The 8,468-nt window shown below is 33.6% G+C and overlaps 1 long non-coding RNA gene across 1 annotated transcript; it reads left to right on the forward strand.

Annotated features, from left to right (window-relative positions):
• The first annotated feature begins 559 nt into the window (after window positions 1-559).
• LOC146992768 (uncharacterized) lies at window positions 560-6,713 on the forward strand. The gene is made up of 2 exons (XR_015039223.1): window positions 560-773; window positions 6,628-6,713. It is a non-coding gene; the product is annotated as an uncharacterized LOC146992768 (long non-coding RNA).
• The last annotated feature ends 1,755 nt before the right edge of the window (window positions 6,714-8,468 follow it).

Genomic DNA, 8,468 nt, shown 5'->3' on the forward strand with positions numbered 1-8,468 from the left:
GTTCTTGCGCTGATTCATCTTTCATGAAAGAAGAGCAAATGGTTGCCAGGAAATGTTTGCTAAAGTTCACCCCAAAAATTTATTTTTGAAGTCATAAATAAATAAGGATTAGCTTCGTATTATTATTATGTTCGAACTTTTATATGATATTACAGCTCGCTGTCGCTTTTCACCAATGAATTTAATGATTTACTCATTGATTGAGGAATAATGAAGGGAGGTAAGAAAATTATCACACGCATTTTATTAAATTATATTCGGGCTCATCTGGTAATGAAACTTGGAAGGTGTATAGGTGTATTCCATTCGTTTAATTACCTTAAACATTAAAAAACAATTTCCAATTTACAGTTCCCTTCTGTAATCTGGGTAGCTTTATTGCATGTTGTATAAGATTGTGTACCAAATTAGGCTTTATTCCGCGTATCAAAAATAAATTTATTAATTTATTTTAGTTTGATTTTTTGTATGATTTTTAAATGTTCTCGCGTAGCGCGATATATAAAATTTCAGATTCTCCATTTTAAATTTCTGTATTTCCTTTTTCCTTCAGAATTGGCAGGCGTATGCGGAAAAAGTCAAGAGATCGAACCAAGCGGCACTGCATCTCCTCTTGAAGGCGAAGGCATCAACAATACGCTTGAGACAAGCAGTCTAATGAGTGAGCCAGAATGTCGGGATACATGTAAATATTATCGGCAAAAAAGGAAAAAATGGTTATCGATGAATCCTACCGAAAGATTGCTACATACCGCTGCAATGTACCTTTTGAAGTACGCAATTTTTATTTCACTAGTTTGATAACTGTTTCCAAATAATAAAGCTTTCGTAATGCTTTCAAAGCCTTTAAAGCTTAAATACAAAGATTCCGTTAACAAAATATTTTTAAAAACAGAAGAAAATTAAACTAATCTCAATCTGAAATGTTTTTACATTATAATTATTTTTCATTTTTTGAAATTGTATGCAGTTAAGAATGAATCAGTTTTATTTTTTTACACCGCTTAAATGTTAAATAACTGAATAACTGGGCCCACCAGCGGCCGAGCGGTAAAAGCTGCTGAACACTGTAGTTCGGTCCGGGTTTCAAGTCCCGCCGAACGGGCTAGCTGCATGGGCAAACGCCCATGATTTTCAGAGCGCGTAATAAGAAAAAAAAAAAAACTAAATAATTGTTAAATACCTTTATTTCATCTTTCGAAAACACTGCAGTTCTTTTGAAAAATTTCAGTTAAAGAAAAATTAATGTGAATATGAGTAATAGAAATATAGGGTGTCCCAACAAGAGTGCCAGAATAAGCAAGTTCTAATTGTGAAATTTCAGTGTAAGGATAGTTATTAATACCCCCTAGAGATAACTCATATTTATAAGGGGTGCCGGTGTTATGCGCAGACTTTTTAGGAGCTTCATGCAATCTTTGGAAGGGAAAGTGAACCTAATGAAGCACCAGTTCTCATCTTAGACTGATAAAGAAATCTGAGGATCCAAGTTTAACAGCAAACATTAAATCACTACACTATCGATCTACGCTATCGGTATGTTGAAAATATCACTGCTGAGCGTGACAGTGTTACTGTAGGTCTAAAAAAATCCGAAGTTAAAAAGAAATAACAAAAAAAAAATTTAAAGAGAAAGTTGAATGTCCATTATCCACCTTAATAACACAGGAATGTGAAAAGTGATTACAAGTTTCATCAAGAGAGTGTGATGATGCATATGAAATCGTGGCGAAATTACGTCATTCATTATTTTACATTATTAAATCAGAACACTTACCTGTTGTAAGTACGTTAAAATATTTTCCATTCTTCTAAAATGAAGTACTTTATTGGGCATATCGGACATATTTTGTTGGGATTCCCTATACAAGACGTTTAATGACGGTTAAGGGTATTGTACCATCACACTACTTAAAATCCGAGTTAAGTCTTAGAAAGAATGATTATGTAATATTATATATATGCCAGGCGTTATATATTCTTTCTTCTGGTTATAAATACTCGCTCAATAAGTCTTTTATAATTCATGAATTTTGTTTTTATTTCTTGTATTTAAATACATTGTTACGTGCTTACGGGTTCCTAATAGATTGAATGCACACAGAATTGATGATAGCTTGATAAAATATGCTTTCTCTGGTCTTACATAGCTTTTCCCCGGCCATAGAGAGATCGCTAGTACTTTCTGCTTCTTGAAATTACTGGAAGGCATATGAGAGCCGGATGCGGTTATAGCAAATATAGGAATCAATTACAGTTCTTCAATTACAATATCCATTACAGTTATACAGGTACCGGACCCAAATGTGGGCCAAATTTGGTGACTTATGGCGATTCCTCGCCAAGTTTCGCGGCAAGAATTAGTTGCCGAAAACCATGGCCAGCTTGCCGATGTCTCGCCAAATCAGCGATATAGCCATTTACTCAATGTTAAATAGACTTGCCCCTGTATGTTTATTTTTTCGGCAGAGCATCGTTTCTTTTAAGCTTTTCTTGTTACATTTTACAGAAAAATACAACAATTTCACGTATAATATCACCAAAATTATCCATCTATGTACAAAATTTGTAACAATATATTACTGAAAATTTTAAATGGCATGTTATTATAGCACTTACCTTTTGTTATGTACATTTTTATTTCATTTTCTCTACATTTTGAATAGAATAATACAAGATGGCTCAACAAAAACCGAACATCAGGAGGAGAAACTGAAAAGCGGTAGACGGCAAGACAGCGCATGCTCAAGACAAAAGAGAAAAAAAAAAAAAAAGAGTCGAAGCGGCAATACAGGGTGACAGCCCGCACAGTGCATTCAGTTTTCGCACTTCAGTGGACTGTCTCGAAGAATCTGGTACCTCTACGGTCATCTAATTTATCTAGTAATTATTTTTATTTGTGAGGAAACCTGAAAGCCAAGGTTTACCAGTACAATCCACAAGCTCTTGGCGCATTGGAACAGAATACCTACGCCATTACCTGCATCCAACGGGACGAGTTACAGCAAGCTGCACAAAACGTGGCTTATTGGCCAAAGTGCGTCTCCTAGACTATGATGCTCAATATTTTCAGCAGACGCATTCTGTACAGGCGGAGGAGCCCACGTAAATCTGCTTTTATTTTTCATCTACTTGAATCATATCGCCTTACAGTTCATGCGTTTTTCACTTGCTTTGGATTTGGTTTATCTTGGGCTACCATATACTAAACCATTCATACTAATCACTGCCGTGCCATGGTTTACCGAAGGGAACTACATACAAAGGAAATTTATAATCCTCTCTGAGGCGACCACCCACGGATAGTGATGGTGATCGCCTTAGAGAGGTGATATTCAGTACTTAATATTTATGCCCTCAAGAAATGCTGGCTACTCTTAGAAATGGTCATCTTAGGGAAGTAGCCGTCACGAAAGCATTTATTGTATTTTGAACATGAAAATTAATGATATAACTTGAAGACTAATTAGTACAATAATGGACAATATGCTTTTTATGACAAATTTATGACAATCGGATGAAGAAGGATAGTCAAATTGATCATACCATAATGTATACATACGTATTTTTTATCTGATGTATGTCATAAAAATAAATAATTAGTTAACATCATTTTATCTCAGAAAGAGCACAAGTCCAGCAAGCCAGATTACATCTTAATTTCCATATCATTATTCAATCTGAGATTATATAATACCTTACTTTGAAATGGCGGGTATAATGTTTCATACTTGTAGAAATGAGAAAATGTGGAGTACATCTATAATTTGTAATTATTTTTGTGTCTTTTGAAAATATATCATCCGTAGAAAGCATGAAAGACAAGCGGTTGAGACCATAGGGTTTCGACTCGGACAGCTAATAAGCGTATTGTCATAAAACAACTTCAAACCTACTTGGGCATGTTCTGTAATGATTTCTTGTGTAAGGACTAGCTTTTATTACCACTTCCCATTCTACATATTAAAATTGAAATTACTCATCAATATATTTTACTTGGAAGGATTTTTTTTTACGTACCGTAAGACCGCTTTCATGAAGACGAAATAAAATATAGTACTAAAAATGAAATTAATTCCCTAATTTCGCTTATAAGATCCGGAAAAAAATTATAATTTTTTATGATTTACTGCCAATAGCTAACATCATGTGTATGGCATTTATGAGAACTGGTGACAGATGAAAGCAGAATCTGGATACACCCGGGCGGCTTTTATATACTTTGAGTGTAGTTCGAACCCTGCAACTATCTAGGGCAAACCCTTCCGTCGCTCCCATGGAAGTAGGAAGTCCTTTCTTACTTCCATGGGCGCTCCACAAGGACCGTATCGAGAGTTTATTGCAAACAAAAGAAAGTAGCATGGCATGGCCGTACAGGGGCTTTACATCTGCCCTGTTCAATACAATTGATTCATAGTGCAATTAAACATACACTTACATATTAAGCTTCGTTCAGCATATACTTACATACATCTGAGACTTGGCAATTAAACATTGAACATAAATTCAACGAGCATTTAATATAGACTTAACGGTTAAACATGCACTAAACATAGACTTACATATTTTACGCACTTCCATACGTTATATATACACTTATATATTATACATACTTACGTATTGTACGTCGGTTACATGTTACTTACATACATACTATTACAATATACCTTACAACATATTATATAGCAATTACATACAGAACAATTTTTGCATGTTGGTTGCATATTGCATATGAATCAGTTGTTGCGGATCAGTTTGCATACTGCATATTACCTATATGCTATGTGTCGGTCATTACGTAACATATTGTTATGCAATTATGCCATGTTGTGCACTTTGGGGCGACTAGCAGTTTCCACATAAATAAAGCTGAACTACACATCCGTAGTCTTCTATTCCTCGCACATCACCTGTTTACAACATGCATGTCAGTTATGTGCATTTTATGTATCCATTAGGAACCTAGTTTCGCAGTTTCTGTATTTTCAGTATATTGCTTTGACTTATGTTTCATATATTATCTGACTGGAAGGAATTGCTACTCTGCGTTGCATAAGTCGATGCCCAGTCCTTCAAGTTTATCCAATAACTGCTTCAGGTTTTGAGGAACGCCGACGGTTGTTTTAATAAGGAAGCTTTGATCTGATGCTGCATTGTTTGGCAGTTGAACGTGCCATTGCTCGGTGAGAGGGCATGTGATAAGGTAATGATCAGGTGTGCCTGTGGCACCACACAGACAGGTGTCTGTTGCTGTTATGGGACCACATGAAAACAAGCTCCTTTCTTCCGCAGAGCCAATGCAACATGAACTCCTCCCATTCGCTCGAAAACCCGACCACATTAGAATGGTGAGCGATTTCAGAAGAGTTAAAATGATGTTCCTTTAATGTTTTTGAATTTTAAGTAACAATATACTTGAAATGCTAATGCACAAAATAGTAGAGAACTAGCCTAGTATTATTTCTAGTCACTGACAACACGCCACTAATTCTAATTGCTATGGAATTCTGTAATTTCACTAGTTTGCTTTTTAATATCATTAATTTCTGCTGCTTAAAGATATTCCATAATAATTTCCAATTCCAAAAGCAATAGCTCACGAGAAATGAATTTATTTTAATTAACATTATTTACCTTGATGTTTAAAATAATACTTTAAATATTCTAATAGTATTTATGCATATATGAATAAATTCTAATAGTATTTATGCAACTTTTTTGTTGCATGAGGGGAATTTCCATTTTTCATGAAAAGCAGTTTCGTAAATTTTAATGTTTGCAATTATAAGAATAACACTTTTAAAACTTCCCCATTTTCTGTTTTATCAGATCCCTTCTCTTACTTCTTAGAATAAAGTACAAAATATATCGACTGGCGTTTCAATTTTGTCTGCTGAGTGAGTAATATTTTCAAGATCATTATTTCTCTTTTCCGCTCTGTGAGTAATAAATTTCTAATAAATAACGGCGTCTTTGTAAACAGAAATATATAAAAAAGCCTTGCCAGGCTCTGAGTTTGAATTTCACATTTTGAGAAAAAATTGTAATGCTGAGAGATTCATTGAAATTAATATTTTCTTTTCCACTGTAATGTAAAGAATTTTAGTTCCCTCAAAAACAAACTGTTATAAATTTTCAATGGAAAATTTTAAATCTAAATCAATGCTTATATATGAAACTTCCAGAATGTTTTCTTATTTTTTTCAAATAACTTTGAACTGTAAATTTTTAACTAAGACTGAACGCGTATAATACGCGTACTTCGAAAATTTAGTTCATTGCATTTATAGCCTCCTTTTTTTCCTAAAATATAATGCAAACGAGAAATTCAATTTAATGAAACTAACGTGGAATGATTGCAGAATATTGATTATAAAATTTCGGTTTCTAAATAATTATAGATTTCAGCTAAGTGATATTATCATTTATGTTACAGTTACTATAGTGGCCTACGTGCATTATGATCAATATGGAAAAAATATCTGAATGTTATCCAAAAAATTCTCTATTAAATAATTCACTCATATTTGCAATATCAGTTAAATTTATGTACTTCTTTGTAATTCTGAATTGACATATTTCAAATTTTAATCTCGTTTCTTTCCTTTTCTCTCTTTTTTTAAACAGGCTTACAACCGGGAATTCCACGGACATTTTACAAACGCTATGATACTCAAAAATAAGGCATAAATAAATTTCTTGGTTATTTCTGCTATATTTTGTTATTTATTTTAATTATTACAACTTATTGACAGAAATCTATATTATTATTAAATTAATTGGTAGAATTTACAGTTATAGTATTGAATATTACAGATATAATATGCTCTTCGTAGAAACTGACTTGAGTTCTGAAATAAATTTGCCGAATCCAAGAGGATTTCGAACAATACAAGTATCATTTACTTGATATGAACGTTGATCTTAATTATATTAAACATATAAATTAAAATTAAGTAATTAAAATAAAAGAATGCCAGACTATTCGTTATAATTTCCACTTCCAGTAATCGAGTTACATAGAATACCGTTATAGGTCTGTGGCTTTGCATTACTAGAAAACAATTACTTATCTATAAACATGTTGCTTTTTTATAATTCTACTAAGATAGATTACGAGTTTAACAATTACAAAACCTCTAAGGAAATCATTTTGTTTTTGTGTTTCTTCTTTATCAAAAGGAAGCAAACTAAAATAAGACACATGAGAGTTTTTCGCATCGAGGAAGTGATGTTATGTCTGGCTTTATTAATTTATGACACTGAGCTATCACATACAATCTCCTTTAGGTTTTCAAAAGGCATAAGAAATCAAATAAAATGTAAAAATACTTATAGCAAATATTTCTGGAAAAGAAAAGGATTAGTTTATTACGCAACCAAAGGATTATTAATAGTGAACAAATGATAAAAAGAGTCTATTGAACGGAAGAAAAAATACCGTATAATTCTCTACATCTATAAAGTATTTTCTTCTTAGGATGCCTTCGTGATGTAGTGGTCAGCACGCTCGACGCGTATTCGAGAGATTTGTGTTTCGATTCCTGGCGAATGCTTTGCTCATTTTTCATCTCTTCTGCTTCGAAATAATCTAATGTCTGTACACATCTTACTAATAAACTAATATCAAATAACTCGATCAAAAATGAATCTGATTAACTATGCATAATCAAAATAGAAAAAACAACCTTGTATTTAGCGTAAGTATAATGAAACACTCAATCGATTTCGAGGGCAGCTAAAGGTCCCCCTCATCAGGAGAAAGAAATAACTAGAAAGAAGAAAATAAAGGAGAAGGAGTCTCAGAAACACGTGGCTTTTCGCATTCACAAAGATTTAGCAGGTTTAGTTAATGATTTGAAGTCCAATCCAGTCCTTCCTAATGCCTTTAAAATTCCGTTAGATGGCGTTACCTCCTCGCGTTTGGTACTACCAGAGGGTATAAAAATCCGTTCAGTGGTTGCTTTCCATTATTTGAAGTTCAGATTTTGAGCGTGAAGGTGCATTTGCCCCTCGCTCCCTATTTTAACTTCGCTAATTTTTCTTGTCCTTTATGCTTGATCAGATAGCCTGGCTCAGTAAAAGTAGGCGGCCAGTGCAACTCTAATTAAAAATCCAGTTATAACCACGTGCAGTGCTGATAAGGACCACGTGTTTCTGAGACTCCTTCTCCTTTATTTTCTTCTTTCTAGTTATTTCTTTCTCCTGATGAGGAGGGACCTTTAGCTGCCCTCGAAATCGATTGAGTGTTTCATTATACTTACGCTAAATACAAGGTTGTTTTTACGATTTTGATTGTCACATTAGCGTGTTTCTATTCTAGTCTAACTATGCATAATTTCATCTTGTTAATGCAGTTGCGTCAGTAAACTTCTCATATTGAAACAGCTGATATTTTAACCTAGAAGTACTTGAAACTTTAACATATTACTTGTCCTCTAGTGTTTGACGCGCGAAATCAATCACCT

Source organism: Stegodyphus dumicola, chromosome X2, assembly GCF_044657685.1.
Source record: "Stegodyphus dumicola isolate Sdum_Otavi_A_Nest chromosome X2, ASM4465768v1".
NCBI lineage: Eukaryota > Metazoa > Arthropoda > Arachnida > Araneae > Eresidae > Stegodyphus > Stegodyphus dumicola.